The 15201-nt window shown below is 34.9% G+C and overlaps 1 protein-coding gene across 3 annotated transcripts in view; it reads left to right on the top strand.

Annotated features, from left to right (window-relative positions):
- Positions 1-15201, top strand: part of RNPC3 (RNA binding region (RNP1, RRM) containing 3) — an 84019-nt gene that overhangs the window by 52386 nt on the left and 16432 nt on the right. For all 3 annotated transcript variants that reach the window (XR_009564549.1, XR_011377889.1, XR_009564550.1), the window contains exons 16-18: positions 2947-3051; positions 5275-5360; positions 14857-14948. The gene's annotated coding sequence lies outside the window, so the exon portion shown is untranslated. The remainder of the gene's footprint in view (positions 1-2946; positions 3052-5274; positions 5361-14856; positions 14949-15201) is intronic.

Raw genomic sequence — 15201 nt, 5'->3', positions numbered from 1 at the left:
TTTCATTTGTTTCAAGATAATTTTTTATTTCCCTTTTGATTTCTTCTTCAGCTCACTGGTTGTTCAGAAATGTGTTGTTTAGTTTCCACATATTTGTAGATTTACAGCTTTCCTCTTGTTGATTTCTAGTTTCATACCATCGTGGTCAAAAAAGATAGTTGGTATGATTTCAGTGTTTTGAAATTTGCTAAGATTTGTTTTATGTCCTATTATATGATCTATCCTGGAGACTGTCCATGTACACTTGAGAAGAATGTGTATTCTGCTGCTGTTGGGTGGAATGTTTTATAAATGTCTGTTAGGTCCATTTGTTCTAAAGTGTGGTTCAATCCAATGTTTTCTTATTGGTTTTCTGTCTGGATGACCTATCCATTGCTGACAGTAGCATATTGAAGTCCCCTATTATTGTAGTGTTGTCTGTTTCTCACTTTAGATCTTTTAGTATTTGCTTAATATATTTTAGTGCTCTCATGTTGGGTGCACGTATATTTACAATTGTTATATCTTCTTGAAGTATTGACCCCTTTGTCATTATCTAATAACCTTCTTTGTCTCTTGTTACTGTTTTGGGCTTTAAGTCTATTTTGTCTGATATAAGTATAGCTAACCCCACTTTCTTTTGGTTTTCACTTATTTGGAATATTTTCTTCTATCCTTTGAGCCTATGTATGTCACTTTGACCTGAAATAAGTCTCCTGTGGGCAGCATATAGTTGGGTCTTGGTTTTCCCAGCCCTCTCTGTGCCTTTTGATTGGTGAATTCAGTATGTTTACATTTACAATGATTATTAGTATATAAGGACTTAATTACTGTCATCTTATTATTCATCTTCTGCTTGTTTTTCATCTCAATTGTTTCTTTTTCCTTCTGTTTCTGCCTACCTTTGTAAATTGGTGGTTTTCCCTAGTGATTTTTTCAGTCCCCCCTTTTTATGTTTTGTGTCCCTATGGTAGATTTTTGCTTTTGGGTTACCATGAGGCTTACACAAAACATCTCATAGGAACAAAATAGTCCTTTTTATCCTGATAACAACTTCTCTTTTTTCATCTATAAAGTTTCCATCCTTTTACTTCTTTTATATTTTTGATGCCAACTTTTCCTATTGTTGTACTGTGAATTCATTACAAAATTGTAGTGGTTATAGTTATTTTAAATTATTCTTTCCTTTAACATTTGTACTATAATTAAATGGCTAACACACCATTCTAATATAGAGTTACAGTTTTCTAATTGTGATTGTCTATTTTTCACCTTTACTAAATTGTTGTGTATTTTCATACGTTTTTGTGTCACTAATTAGCATCCTTCCATGTCAGCTTGAAGAGTTTTTTTTTTAACATTTCTTATAAGTCAGGTCTAGTGGTGGTGAACTCCTTCACCTTTTGTTTGTATCTCCTTTATGTCTGAAGGATAACTTCGCCAGGTAAAGTATTCTTGGCTGGTAATTTTCAATCTTTCAACACTTTGAATATGTCATGTCACTCTCTCCTGCCCTGTAGAGCTTCTTCTGAGAAATCCACTGATAGCCTAATGGGGATTCCTTTGTAGATTACTTTCATTTTTTTTCCCTGGCTGCCTTTTGGATTCTTTCTTTGTCATTGATTTTTTTGACAGTTCCATTATAATGTGTCTTATAAACAGACTTTTTGTATTGAGATAACATCGTGTTCTATTAGTTTCATGGACTTTTATGTCTAATTCCTTACCCAGGTTTGGAAAGTTCTCAGCTATAATTTTTTAAATAAACTCCCCTTTTCCCTCTTTTCTCCATCTGGTACACCAGTTATTCTTATATTTGCTTTTCTGATCAAGTCCTTAGGGTTCACAGGGCTTCTTCGTTTTAAAAAAATAGTTCTCTTCTCCTAACTGAATCATTTCTAAATTCTTATCCTCCCAGTCACTTATTCTTTCTTCCATCTGATCTGTTCTGTTACCTTTGCTCTCTGATGAGTTCTTTATTTCATTCATTGATTTATTCAGCTTCAGAATTTCTGTTTGGTTCCTAAAAAATTAGTTTCTTTTGTAAAGAATCCTTTATGGTCATTAATTTTGTTCCTGAGTTCATTGACTTGCCTTTCTGAGTTTTCTTATAGTTTATTGAATTTCTTCATAACATCGACTTTGAATTCTTTATCAGATCTCAGTATACTGTGCCTTTGAGTTCCTGGGGAGTTATCATTTTCTTTTTGTGATACCATATCCCTTGATTTTTCACAGTGTTTGACGATATGTGCCTCTACTTTCGCAGTTGAAGTAGCAAGCACTTTTCTTAGTTAAGGATTTGTTTGCTTTGGCTGTTACAGCTCATCAGGCTGGCAATTAGAAAACTTTCTTTTGTTTTCCAAAAGGTGGCACTGTAGCTCAAGTTTTAGGTTTCTCCTGTAGAAGCTGGCTCTTGGGGCTGTGCTTGGGTGTTTTAAAAAGAGCTGGCATCAGAATGGGAGGAGGCTTGGGCTTAGGAACTGAGACTTTGGGGGTGCCATGGCCTGGTAGGGGGGTCCTAGAGTGGTGTCTCCCAGAGTCCTGAAGCAGATAGCAGGAAACATGTTCCTTCAATGCCCTTTGATAGTCTTATCTGCCCTCTTTCCTTTCCTCTTCCTCCCCAACCCCCCAGTCATGGAGGTTCCCTCCTCAGAACTCCAGGTCTGCTGGAGAGAATTGGGACCCTCCAGCTGCAACCCACCTGCATCTGGGCAGTTTGTCACTCACCACTTTTGCCTTCCTCCTCCTCTAACACAGAGGTAGCTACTTCCATTGCTAAAAGTCCAGTGTTGTTTAGGGTCACCTTGGAGAGGGGGGCTGCCTCAGCAGGTTCCTGCCTCTCCTCTGTCTCCAAACTTGTCTCAGTCCTGCTCTAGTGGCATGCTGGTTTCCCCCATCAGGCTGGCTGGACCTCCACAAATTCTCTGTCTCCTGTGAGGATCCACCCAGTTGTGTGTTCTCCAGGTTCCCTTTCTCCCAATTGGAGCAAGTGAGAGTAAAGCAGACTCATCTACTCCCTTGGAACTGCAGCCCCATCTGAGGTCCTATCTACCTACTTTGAATGCACAGGTGGGTAGAAATCTCCTAGGTATCCTGGTATAAAATGCAGAGGACTTTTGTTTGGTTATGGATGTCCAATTAGTTGTAAATCAAAGGGGAGAGAAAAAAGGAACAATGCATACCACCATGATGCTGATGTCATGTTAGTTTTGTTACTTTTTAGAGTGGTTATTTCTCTAATGTAAATGCTAATTGTCTTGTTCTTTGGTCTTATTTTCTATATCAATAAAACAAGATGATTATATTTAGATGTGTGTTTTCAAATTACCAGAAAAAGGGACATTACAATTAATCGCATATTTTTTATAAAGCTACAATTTCATGACTATATATTAAAATATGTTTTTATACAATGTTTTGAAATTTTAGTTAGTATTTAAAATCTGGAAACCACTGGACTAGTTTATTCCAATAGTCTCTCTCAAGGTTGACATTCTGTGATCTTACGGTTTATTCTTCCCTTGACTTCCTACATCCCAAGAGAAAGAAAATGTCATATAAGAATGTTTTATGAATCAAATATCTTAAGGGAACTTAATGGTTGTATCAATCAGGGTAGAATAAGTTATGCTGCAGTAACAAAGAACTAAAAATTCTCAGTGCCTTACAATAGCAAAGTTTATTTCTCTTGTTCATCTCAGATCAACAAGGGATTCTTCATATCAGTCACTTTACATTCTGTCACAGAAACATATTGACACATTTTTTACCATATAGAAGCCCCAGAGTAAAGCATTACTTCTGTTTGCATCTCATTGCCAAAGCAAATCACATGAGCACTCCTGAATTCAATAGGACAGGGATATATATTTCACCTGCAGGGAGGAGCACTGAATATTTATAAACAACAATATATTCTGTGGGTGAGTATGATATTAGGAATAAAAACTAACAGAAAAATGAATTTATTTAAAATGAAAATTAGAAAAACAGGAAATTTGAGAATAACTCTTACTACTTCTCCAATCTTCTGAACATATTAATATTAGCTAAACAGAAATTTCCAGATATCAAAATATCTTCACATACATTTTTTTTTTGATTTTTTAGAACAACCCAGTGAGGGAGATTAAAAAGACTGAATTGTGGCTAAAGTCTCACTACAGAGTTAGATTGTTTGGTTTTGAATTTCAGTCTCAACATTTACTAAAATATGTTCATGGACAAATTGCATTGCTTACTTTCTCAGTGCCTCAGTTTCCTTCTTTTAGGACTGAATATAATCGTAATTCTATCCTGAATTTATATATCTGTGAGGAGTCAAAGTGATAACACATGGAAATGGCACATAGTAACACTCAATGCATATTGCTAGTTGTTAATTATTTTTTGTATTTTTATCATTTATCAACAGTACTATGATTCCCATTTTCTAAATGAAAACCTAAATGCAATCTATAGACTTCAATGTTTCTCTAAGGTTCACATAGTAGATGGCAAAGCTTGGATTCAAAATTAGATTTTTGGTTTAGAGATTTTGTTTACATTCTAGTCACACTTATTTAACTAATTTGACACAATCATATTCTAATCTGTGTCTTTAAGGTTATTTTAGCAAAAGGTTGTTTGTTTTTTTCCTATGGATTGATATAAATGGTTCAGGAAAAAAAGACTGCCTGAGATTGGGAGAGGATATTGAGAATAAGAAAGGAAGACAAAGAGAAAGCAAGCAACTGAAAAGGTACAATATAATTAGAGTAGGTGGCAGGGCAGCCAACTGAGCTGGTGGACAGAAGTCAGTGGTTTGCTCGGGAAGCAGGAGTGATAGTGGCCAATCTGGTGCCGTTGTGGAGCTCAGATTAGACTTTTTGTACAAATTGGATTTGGAGAATTAGAGCAGGATTGTAAGACCACCTACTGAAAGGAAGAGTATTATAGGAAATCTATAAAGTCCTAAATTCAGCATTTTTTTCCTAACTGAAGAGAAAGCAAAACCAGAACTATGTGACTTCGTTGTTTTATAATTGAAATGACTAAACTGTGGATTTGAGAGACTGCTGACTTTAGGGAAGTCAATGTGGTAAGTTATTTTAATGGTTTTTGTGTATCGTATAGTTCCCCCCTCCCTTTTTTCTTGAAATAGGTGGTTTCTGTCATATGCTTTGATATAGTTCAGAGTCTCACAATCTGTTTTAGGTTTGTTGACAACTCAAGTTTCAGTTTCCAGCAGCGTATACTGTTTGTGTTTGAAATGCGTCTGAGGCTTGGCTCAAAATGTTTCTCTCATTTCAGAAATGTGGTATGCAAACTTCATTATCTTTGCCTTCATTTCTCTAACCTTCACATGTGACTTATTATCCTGAGAATAAACCTTGTGGGTAAGTCTGAGCTAACAATTTTTTTTTCTTAACATTGGATATGTTTTATTGAAACTTCAAATATAAATTTTCAAATATAAATACTCCCTAAAAAGTACTGCTTTGTTGTTAAGCTATTACCAAATATCCTATTTAATATTTAGGAATTCCCAAGACATCTTATTTAGCACATTATAGTAACCATAAGAGCTTTAAAATAAAAAGAAATTTCCTCTATTTAGAGCAATCCAGAAAAAATGAGGTGTGGGCAACAGAGCATTGACATTAGTATCACTAATTATGAATAGCTTCTCTGAGGAGAACCATTTTAGGAAAACTATAGTGGGAAGTAGACATAACAACTATTTCAAGTTCTTATTTTTTTGTTTTGTTGTTGATGCCAAAGATGTCAAGAATTTGTTTGCATTGTTTATTTCCCATGATATAAATATACCTTAGTTCTAATTCCTCTGCTGTGAAGTTTATAACTCTTTAGATTGACTGAGATGAAAATTAAGATTAAATGAGAAAACATATGACAATGGCTGATCCTTGGTAGAAGCTTATTATATGTTTGCATATCTCCACCTATGCTAGGATGCTAATAAAGTCCCCCAAATTGTGTTTGCAAGTTATCCTTTATTTTAATAATATTTTTAAATGCTTTGTGAAAAACACTTACTTGTTACTTAAAGAACAGTTCAGAGATAACTGATGAGGCAATGAGGAAAAGTTGTTTCAAAACTAACATGTAGATTGCCAGAAGCTCTAAAAAGTTTTTAAAAATGAGAAGAGAATGGGGAAAAAATTGCAGGTAGAAAACATTGCTGGTTCTTTCTTATCACTGTCTGTTCCTCTGGGGGATAAAAATATGTCTGAGATGTAGAAAGTATTATTAGAATTTGGGAATAGTGGAATGGAAAGACAGAATGTCCAAGTAATGATGAGTGAAAATGGGAAGAGAACATGAGTTTCTAGCAGTTTGAATAGTACCAGAAGTAAAAATAGCAATAAAATAATAACAATATTACAGCAACCAAATACATTGAGCTTTTACTGTATCCATGCACTGGGATAACAGCTTTATATGTGTTAATCCATTTAATCATCATAACAGCTCTATGAGGTACATACTACTTTCTCTAGTTTACAGATAAATTTAGAGAGGTTACTTTCCAGGATCACACAGCAGATAAAATGGTAAGGTCAGGATTTAAACAATGCTTAGTCTAACTCCTAAGGTCGTAGTCTTAACCATTACATTTTAACATTTGGAACCTTGGGTCAAGTATGAAGTTCAAATGTTCTCTTCTCTAACTCTCAACTCTTTATCACCATAAGCCATATGTCATCCACTATTTAGTCAGTCTTCTCTCCTATTCTGTTTCTAATATTCATGTACATTCAGTTAGTCTCTTGTCCTTGCAAATTTTCCTTCCTATTTGTTTTTGAATACCTTTCTTTGGTAATTAAACTCCTCTCCCTATGTTGAAGGTAACTCTTTATATGTTCCCTACTACGTGCCCTATCATATAGACTGCAGAGTTATAACATTGGATTCAATATGTCTATTGGTACCTTGTCAACTTTCAAGGGTCCAGCTCTCTAGGCCTGATAATCCCACCAGAGTGAAATGGCCTACACATACTAGTTGCTTATGAATGGTATCTGTTCCGACTGGTTGGTGTCTGTGCTAAATTAGTTGTTAAATCTTTTGTGTGCCATTTCTGAAGCTATCATTTCTTTGTTGAAAGCTTCCAAGTCTCTCTTCTTCTTTCTTCATATCTAATTTTTTTATAGCCCAAACTCAGTATATTCCATATTAGCTCTTCAGTTTCCCTAAATCAATCTGCCTCTAGGTTGCACTATGCATGATAATGCCATTGTCATTGTTCCACTAACTAAACTTTAAATCATAGAGTCCTCTTTGATTCTTCCTTTTCTCTATTCCCCTACATCTGATTAGCTACCATTTCCGTAGAATTATCTCCACCAAATCTATTGCATCTCTCCTCTCTATATCAATTCATTATTGCTGAATAACAATAATTTATTATGTCTCATATGTCTATGGTTGACTAAGTAGTTCTTCTGCTGATTTAGCTCTGGAACAATCAAACTAACAGTTAGCTGGTAGGTCAACTCACATGGTTAGAATGGCTAGGGCCAATTAGATCTCTCCATGTGGCCTTCCCAGTTATCATCACAACACAGTGGTCTCAGATTTTCAAGAGATGTGCAGATGCTAATCAAACTTCTGTTTGTGTTTGTGGCTTGTTTGCTGACATCCCTCTGGACAAAACAAATTATAAACCAATTCCATAATCTATGTAGGAAGAGATTCCACAAAAATATGGATACTGTCAAGTGTCATTCATTGGGTGGCACTTATTGTTACAGTTTACCACAGTCTCCTAATTTTCATTTTTACTGCTGAAATCATAGTTCAGATTTTCATCACTACTCTGTTTTACTACTGCACAAGGTTTCGATTGTTTCTATCTCAGTTCTCTTTGCCTGCCAATCCATCTGCTATATTCCAAAAGCTCCAGTCATGTTACTTTCCTTTTTAAAAATAAACAAATAAATAAAAACCTATAACTTCTCCTAGCTATCAGAAGAAAGTCTGCTTTCTTCTCCCTAACTTTGAGAGCCCCCAATATAACTTTCCTAAGTCCTATGGCTCCCCTACTTCTAACTCAATGTTCTACAAAACTATATTAATTTCTTGCTATTGTCCTTGCCTAATTCCTACAATTGCTATATTTTTTCTTGCTTAAAAGCCATTTCACCTTATCTCTTTTCATTAAAATCGAATCTATTCTTCAAGTCAATTTTACCTTCCCGTATTCCCATTAGTTACAAAGGATTTTTCTATTAGTGAAATCCTAAAGCACTCTACTCATCTCTCTCTTAAGATAGTGATCATATCCTTCATTTTATTATTGTTATTTGTATTTGTGCATGGACGTGTCCTTTCTCAGACTTAGTATGAGAAAGGTGCTACAACAGTGTTGTCCAATAGAAATATAATGAAAACCACATATGTAATTTTAAAAAATTTAGTAGCCATATTAAAAGAGGTAAAAAGAAACTAGGAAACTTAATGTTAATAATAAACTTTATCTAGCCTAATGTATCACAAAATATTATCTCAGCATGTAAACAACATACTAATTAATTTTTTACATTGTTTTTCATGCTAACTTCAAAATCTGGAGTGTATTTTACATACATATCATATTTCTGTCCAGATAAATCATATTTCAAGGGTTCAATAGCAAAGTGTTGCTTTTGGCTACCATATTGGACATTACAACCTGAGAATTCTATGAGAAACATTGGTGTAGTACAGAGAATGTTGACTCGTGGTAGGATGATTATCAGATTTTGGCCTTGTTACTTATTATATGAGCCTGAACAATTTATTCAGTCTCTCTTAGCCTTAGTTCCTTTATGTATACAAAGTTTTTGCAAGGATTAGAGTTGACTGTATTACACAGTTTCTGACATGGTGTTCATTTACTTAAAAAAAACCAATATGGACATGACCCAACCTACACCAATGTCTTGCAAAATACCTGGATTTTAGAGTCTGTATATTGTAACCATTTATTGATCACATAAGCCATTATACTATTTTTTTTGCAAGGAATATTAAATATGAAGTCTACCTTTAAGAAGATTTGTCCCAGAACGATGGCCATATAAATACTTATTTTTTACAATATAAATCAAATATCACTTAATAATATCATATAAGTTAAAAAACTGTCTTACAGAGGAGTCATTAACTATTCTGGGAATATCAAGGTAAGCTTCATACAGATGCTTTTTTAACTGCATCTGAAAGGAAGAAAAGTTACCAGATATTCAGGGGTGATGGAAGGGAACCATAGAAAGTTAAATAAAGTGCATGAAAGTCATGGAGGAATAAAATTCCTCATAAAATATGAAGAAATTTTAGTTTTGCAATGGATAGGTGTTAGGGACTTCATGTTTGTGTTCCACCCCACCAAAAATTCAAATGTTGATACCCCAACTCCCAATGGAATGGTATTAGTCTATGGGGCCTTTGAGAAGTAAATACATTAAGGTGAAGTCATGAGAGTGAAGCCCCCCTGATGGGATTAGTGTTCTTGTAAGAAGGGAAAGAGACTGAGATTTTCTTTACTCTACACCATGTGAGGATACAAGAAGAAGGTGGCCATCTGTGAACGTGGAAGGGGGTTCTCACCAGACATTGGATCTTCTGATATTTTGGTCTTGGGTTTCCCAGACTCCAGAAATGTGAGAAATAAATATTTAATTATAAGCCATCCAGTCTATGGTATTCTTGTTATAGCAGCTTGAACTGAATAAGAAAATAGGGCACAGAATATATTCATAAAGTAGGACACAGAGTATATTCATAAAGTGGGTGAATATGGACCCACTTTGGGTCCTAGAAAGGACCAAAGGAGAGCATTAGGATTCATAGAGTGCTCTTGGTACCCCCTCCAAGAAGCTAGTACTTCCTCATTTTTCATCATCTTAATAAATGGTATCACCAAATACCTATTTCTTTAATATTTCTCTTTCCCTCATTCTTCAGATTGAATCTATGTATAAACCTATTGCCTTTCTACTTCTGAGATGTATTCTGTCAGTGCAGCACTGCAAGCCACTTACTACTTTCCTAGACCACTGAAAAAGCCTAACTGATCTCCTTGCCTCCACTGTTGTCTTCCTGTAATCCAGTTTCTTCACAGAAGAGGAAGAATGATTTTTTTTAAAGTAAATCAGAATCTCTTAGCTCCCCTTCTTTGAGCCCCAATGGCTTTCTCTTTCATTATGTTCCAAAGGGTGCTACATGATCTGGCCTACCTCTCTGACCTAATCTCGTTTTACTCTCCCCTTTATCACACATTATTTAGATGCACTGCCTTTATTTTATTTTAGTGTCACTGAGTATTCTAAGCTTTTTTCTACCTGGGCTTTTACTATTGCACTTTCTTCTATCTAGGTTGCTCTTTCTCCTATCTTCAAATAACGGGCTCCTTCTAATCCTTCAAATTCTACCTAAAAATCACTTTCTCCGAGATACCTTCCCTGACTATTCAGGCTAAAATACCCTGATGGTGAAGTCATTTTCTATTTTATTACACTGTTATTTCATACTAGTGCTTACTGCCATCTTAAATTGTTTTATTATTATCATTATTTACTCATGTATTTTCTTTCCTTTCCATTAAAATATAAGCTGCTCGAGAAGAAAATCTTGTCTGTCTTGTTCATCATCGTATCCTGAATATCATCCTTGTGCTTTAGCAAAAGGCAGACACTCAGTTAATGCTTGTTGAATGAATGGATCTTTTTCCCCACATGTACTATATTCTCTCTAGTAGGATTTCATGTATTAAGGAAAATAGATGTGAATGTATTAATCTAGTGTTTTATCAGGTATAAGAGATATTTGGTTATAAGAGATAAGAGGGAAAAAAAAGCCACACTCTACTGCTATAGCCAATGAATTAAGCAAAGGATTTGATAGAGGGGGCAGGGGGAAAGGTCTGTTTCCTCAATTCATGGTCATTCATCTTCCAAATAGTTTCTTAAATCTTAATGTAGAAAGTTCAGTAACTAAAAATATTGGTTGTGATACCAGAACTGAATTGAATATTCTGTTTCTTTTTGAAATTGAAACAATTGCAAATGTTTGCAGTAGGTACTTAAGGCAATATTTTGACTGTGAATTCAGTTGGCTCTAATTGTTATTTTCCTTCTATTAGTGTAGCACTTTAGAAATAAGATTTAATCCTATTAAATAATAATTGCTTACAGACTTTTTATATGTATATATATAGATGTGTGTATATATATATAATGCAAGATGTTTAAAAAGGTTAATATTCCCTCAATAAGGAAAACATTGTTATAAAATGTCATTTAGATCAGCTCTAATAAGTAACCAACTTGAAAAACTCAGAAAGGCATAAAAAAACATGTATACTTAAATAATTATAATATCATTACAATCAACATTTTTTTATGTTTTAGAAGATTCTCATTAACCTTTTTGTCAAAGGCATTTCTAAGAACTCAGAAAAGCATATTGAAAAACATGTTTGTTGCCATTAACACCATTTGCCCAGCTATGCATCTCTAATATATGTCTGTATTTCTTACATAGGGTGTTTCTAACAATTAGTTAGGGGTAGCTGATTTAATGATGATTCCCATACAAAGTCATAACACTTGGGTGCTTTTTACAATATAAAGGCCCTTTCATGTTTAATAAGTTAAAAACTAAAACACACAAATTATGCAGTCTATAATAATTAATTATCTGGAGCTCACAGGAATCTTCTCCTACATTCTCTATATTCTTTTTTTCATTCTCTTTCCAATGGCTTTCACATGATGATATTGTATGTCTTTGGTTTCCTCTCTTAACCCCTAATACAAATGGATGTTTATGTAGGGCTCTCATGACACCATTTACTCTGAGTTTTCTTCCTGATCCTCTAGCTATTCTCCTTCACCTTGACTGTAAATGTGGAATTTATTAACACTTTCATCTAGGTCTTCTTATAATTTTCAGTTGTTTTATTTTAATGATTGAATAAGAAAATAGAAGCCATAGCTTGGAAGCTCTCTCTTCTTTTCACCCACAAATCTATCTATATTTGCCCCTGTCATTTTCTTCTATCCTCCTGTTATGATGAACAAAGTGCACTTCATTTTACCAAAGTCCATTCCCTCCATTTTTACCTTTGTGAGGACTTTATTTCTTAAATTATCCTTTCTCTTCTGATTTAACAGTCTTTCTTTTTCTGACAGATTAGTCCCCTCAGATTACATATATCACATTAGAATCTTTCAACTAAAATATCCGTGACCCTCAGTTTTTCCCTACTTAGTCAAACTGCTGAGTTTTCATCCCACAGTCTCAACATCCTCAACACTAGTTATTTTTCCTCTCCTTACTGTTCAGTTTCCATCATCACTTTATTTAATCTGCTCTTGTCAACATAAAATATTTGTTACTCATACAGTGTACCTTTTTTATCCTCATCTTGCTCTACTTCACAATAGGATTCAATATGGAAAGACACTCTCACTTCCTCTCTTCCTTTGGCCTCTGTGATTGTACTCTCTCCTTGTTTTCCTTCTCTCTCACTAATTGCTCTTTTTCAGATTTTTTTTTTATTGTCTTACTTTCCCTTTGACCTAAGAACTCATTTGGATCTAATTTTCTTTCTTTTCAATCCTCTCTTTGAAGTGTTTGCCATCATTTCCATGGATTTAAAACACAAACTTTGGCATGGAGGCCTGCATCTTGAAAGCAGATCTTATCTTGGACTTCAGCCTCACATTTACAGGAGATGCTTCACATCTCTACTTCACTGTTTCACAGACATCTCCTACTTAACATATCCAAAATGTGACCTTCAATTTGTTTCTTCAAGAAGCCTTTTGGTATTCCCCACTGCTCTGTTTCACCACTTACTAAGATACCTGAGGTATTTCCTTGATTTTTTTCCCCCTTCTCTTAACAACTTGCCCTACTTCTTCATATAAACCTTAGCATGATCTATGAATTTTTATCTTCAAACTATCTCTTAATTCCTTGCACTTTTTTTCTTGTATCCTCTTCCACCTCTTCATCCAGGTCATCATTATGTCTTGCCTGTGTTCCAAAACAACTTTTCTCCTGTTTGTACTGTTTTACTTCCTCAATTGATTTTACTACAAACCACAAAATAATATTCATAGTATTTAAGTCAAATTACAAACTCCCATGCCTAACACTATTACATTTTTATTGCATTTAGACTAAAATCTCAACTCCTCATGATAACCTACAATACTACACATTATCTGGTATGAACCTAGCCCTCGAACCTCAGCTTTGCTCTTTCCCTTGGCAATCCCATACCCTCAGTCATGATGGCCTTTCTTCATTTACTTGAATGGGCCATGTTATTTTTCACCTTGGAGATTTTTGGGGATGTTTACCCCCACTTATTTTGGAATGCTCCTAACCTAGGTTTTAGTATGGCTGGCTCCTGTTCTTTATAAGTGGTCCCATAACTCAATGACTGGCATCACCAGTCATTCAGTTCTGCAAGCAAGAAATCTGATCTCATCATTGAAACCTTCTTCTCATATGTCACTCAGACCATCATGCATTCAGAATCACATTCCTAATTTCCCTTCTAAATATTTCTCGACTGAGTTCTTTTTTCTCTCCACTGCCACTATCTAGCCATGCTTTTGTTAAATGACTAAAATCTCTTATTTTACCAACATTATTACGAAGAAAACACCACAGACTCACAATTTAAAACCAGACTTTATTGTTTGTAACAAATGCATTGCAGGATGGATGCAGGGAGTCCAAACACAAGCCACAGCCTGGGAACACCTCACAGCAGTTTTGTAACACATCAGAATTACATGCTTTCTTTTAGGTAAGATTGTACACAGAGAACCCTTTTAAGAATTTCCTGGTCGTTAGCAGGGGAGTAGGGTAACCATGGTAATCAGGTATGTACATCCGGGAAGGGAAGATGAACATTATGGACTTAAGGCTGCAAACTTCAAAAAGGATATTTGAAAAGGATTCTATGATGGGATAGCAGTATTTGTACAGGGAGCATATGTGTATAGAGGTTAAAGAGCTTGTCCAGGAGAATAAAACATCAAGGACATCTATTGAAATTGTTACTATTAGCATATCAAACTGATAGAACTTCACATTCTGTTGACTATGGCGGGGCTCGCTTCAGCATCAGCATCTACCTTAGCCCTTCCTCTAATCATTCCATTGTCTACTGTGCATCCAGAATGGTCTTCTCAAATCAGAAAACCACCACCAGCACCACCACCTTTCCCAAACCCTGTCAATGGATTACCACTTACGTTAGAATAAAAGGCCAAAATACTTAGCAGGGCTATTAGACTTTTCTGCATCTGAAGCCTCATCTCCCAAACTCTCCTCTTCAACTTTTTTTTTTTTTTTTCCTATAGCCATACTAATCTTTTAGTTACTCAGATTCACTGAGCTCCTTTTATCTCCTCAAGTTCAACTCTGGGAAATTCTGCCTCTTCTTCTTGGAAGGATCTTTTCTCACCTCTTTCCCTAATTAACTGCTATTCATCATTCAATTCTTAGTTCAAAGGCCACTCCTATAAAGTCATTTATCCAGGATTAGGTCAAATTCCCCTACTATTGTCATGACTTTCTGTACTTTCATTCTTACCACTCACCATAAATCTATAGGACAGTGTCTATTTTGGTCTTTATTGAATCCTCAGTCGCAGGACAGGGTCTGGCAGATATTATTTAAGAACTCAATAATTATTTGTAAGATAAAGTGACATAATGAAAGAGAAGAAGAAAAGAAAAACATGTCAATTTTTGAGAAGTAGAAACTTAGTAAATATAAGGCCTTGGAATAGAGTTATTCTCCTCATCCTCAGTCTAATTCTTCCCACATTTCACCAATTCCTGATTACCTTGATTTCTCAGGTCATAAATGTCCTGGGATCTCAATAGAAGCAGAAGAAGTATAGACATACCTCAGAGATATCGTAGGTTCAGTTCCAGATCACCATAATAATGTGAGTATCTTAATAAAACCATTCACAGATTTTTTTTGGCTTCACCAGTGCATGTGAAAATTATATTTATAGTGTAATCTGTTAAGTGTACAATAGCATTATATCTTTCAAAATGTACGTGCCTGTTTGAAAAAATACTTTATTGCTAAAAGAGCCTCTCATCTGAGGCTTTAGTGAGGCACAATAGTTTTACAGTAATAGCATCTAATATCACTGATCACAGATCACTGTAATAAATATAATCATAATGAGA

This window comes from Globicephala melas, chromosome 1 (assembly GCF_963455315.2).
Source record: "Globicephala melas chromosome 1, mGloMel1.2, whole genome shotgun sequence".
NCBI lineage: Eukaryota > Metazoa > Chordata > Mammalia > Artiodactyla > Delphinidae > Globicephala > Globicephala melas.
This window is presented reverse-complemented; position numbering and strand designations above follow the sequence as displayed.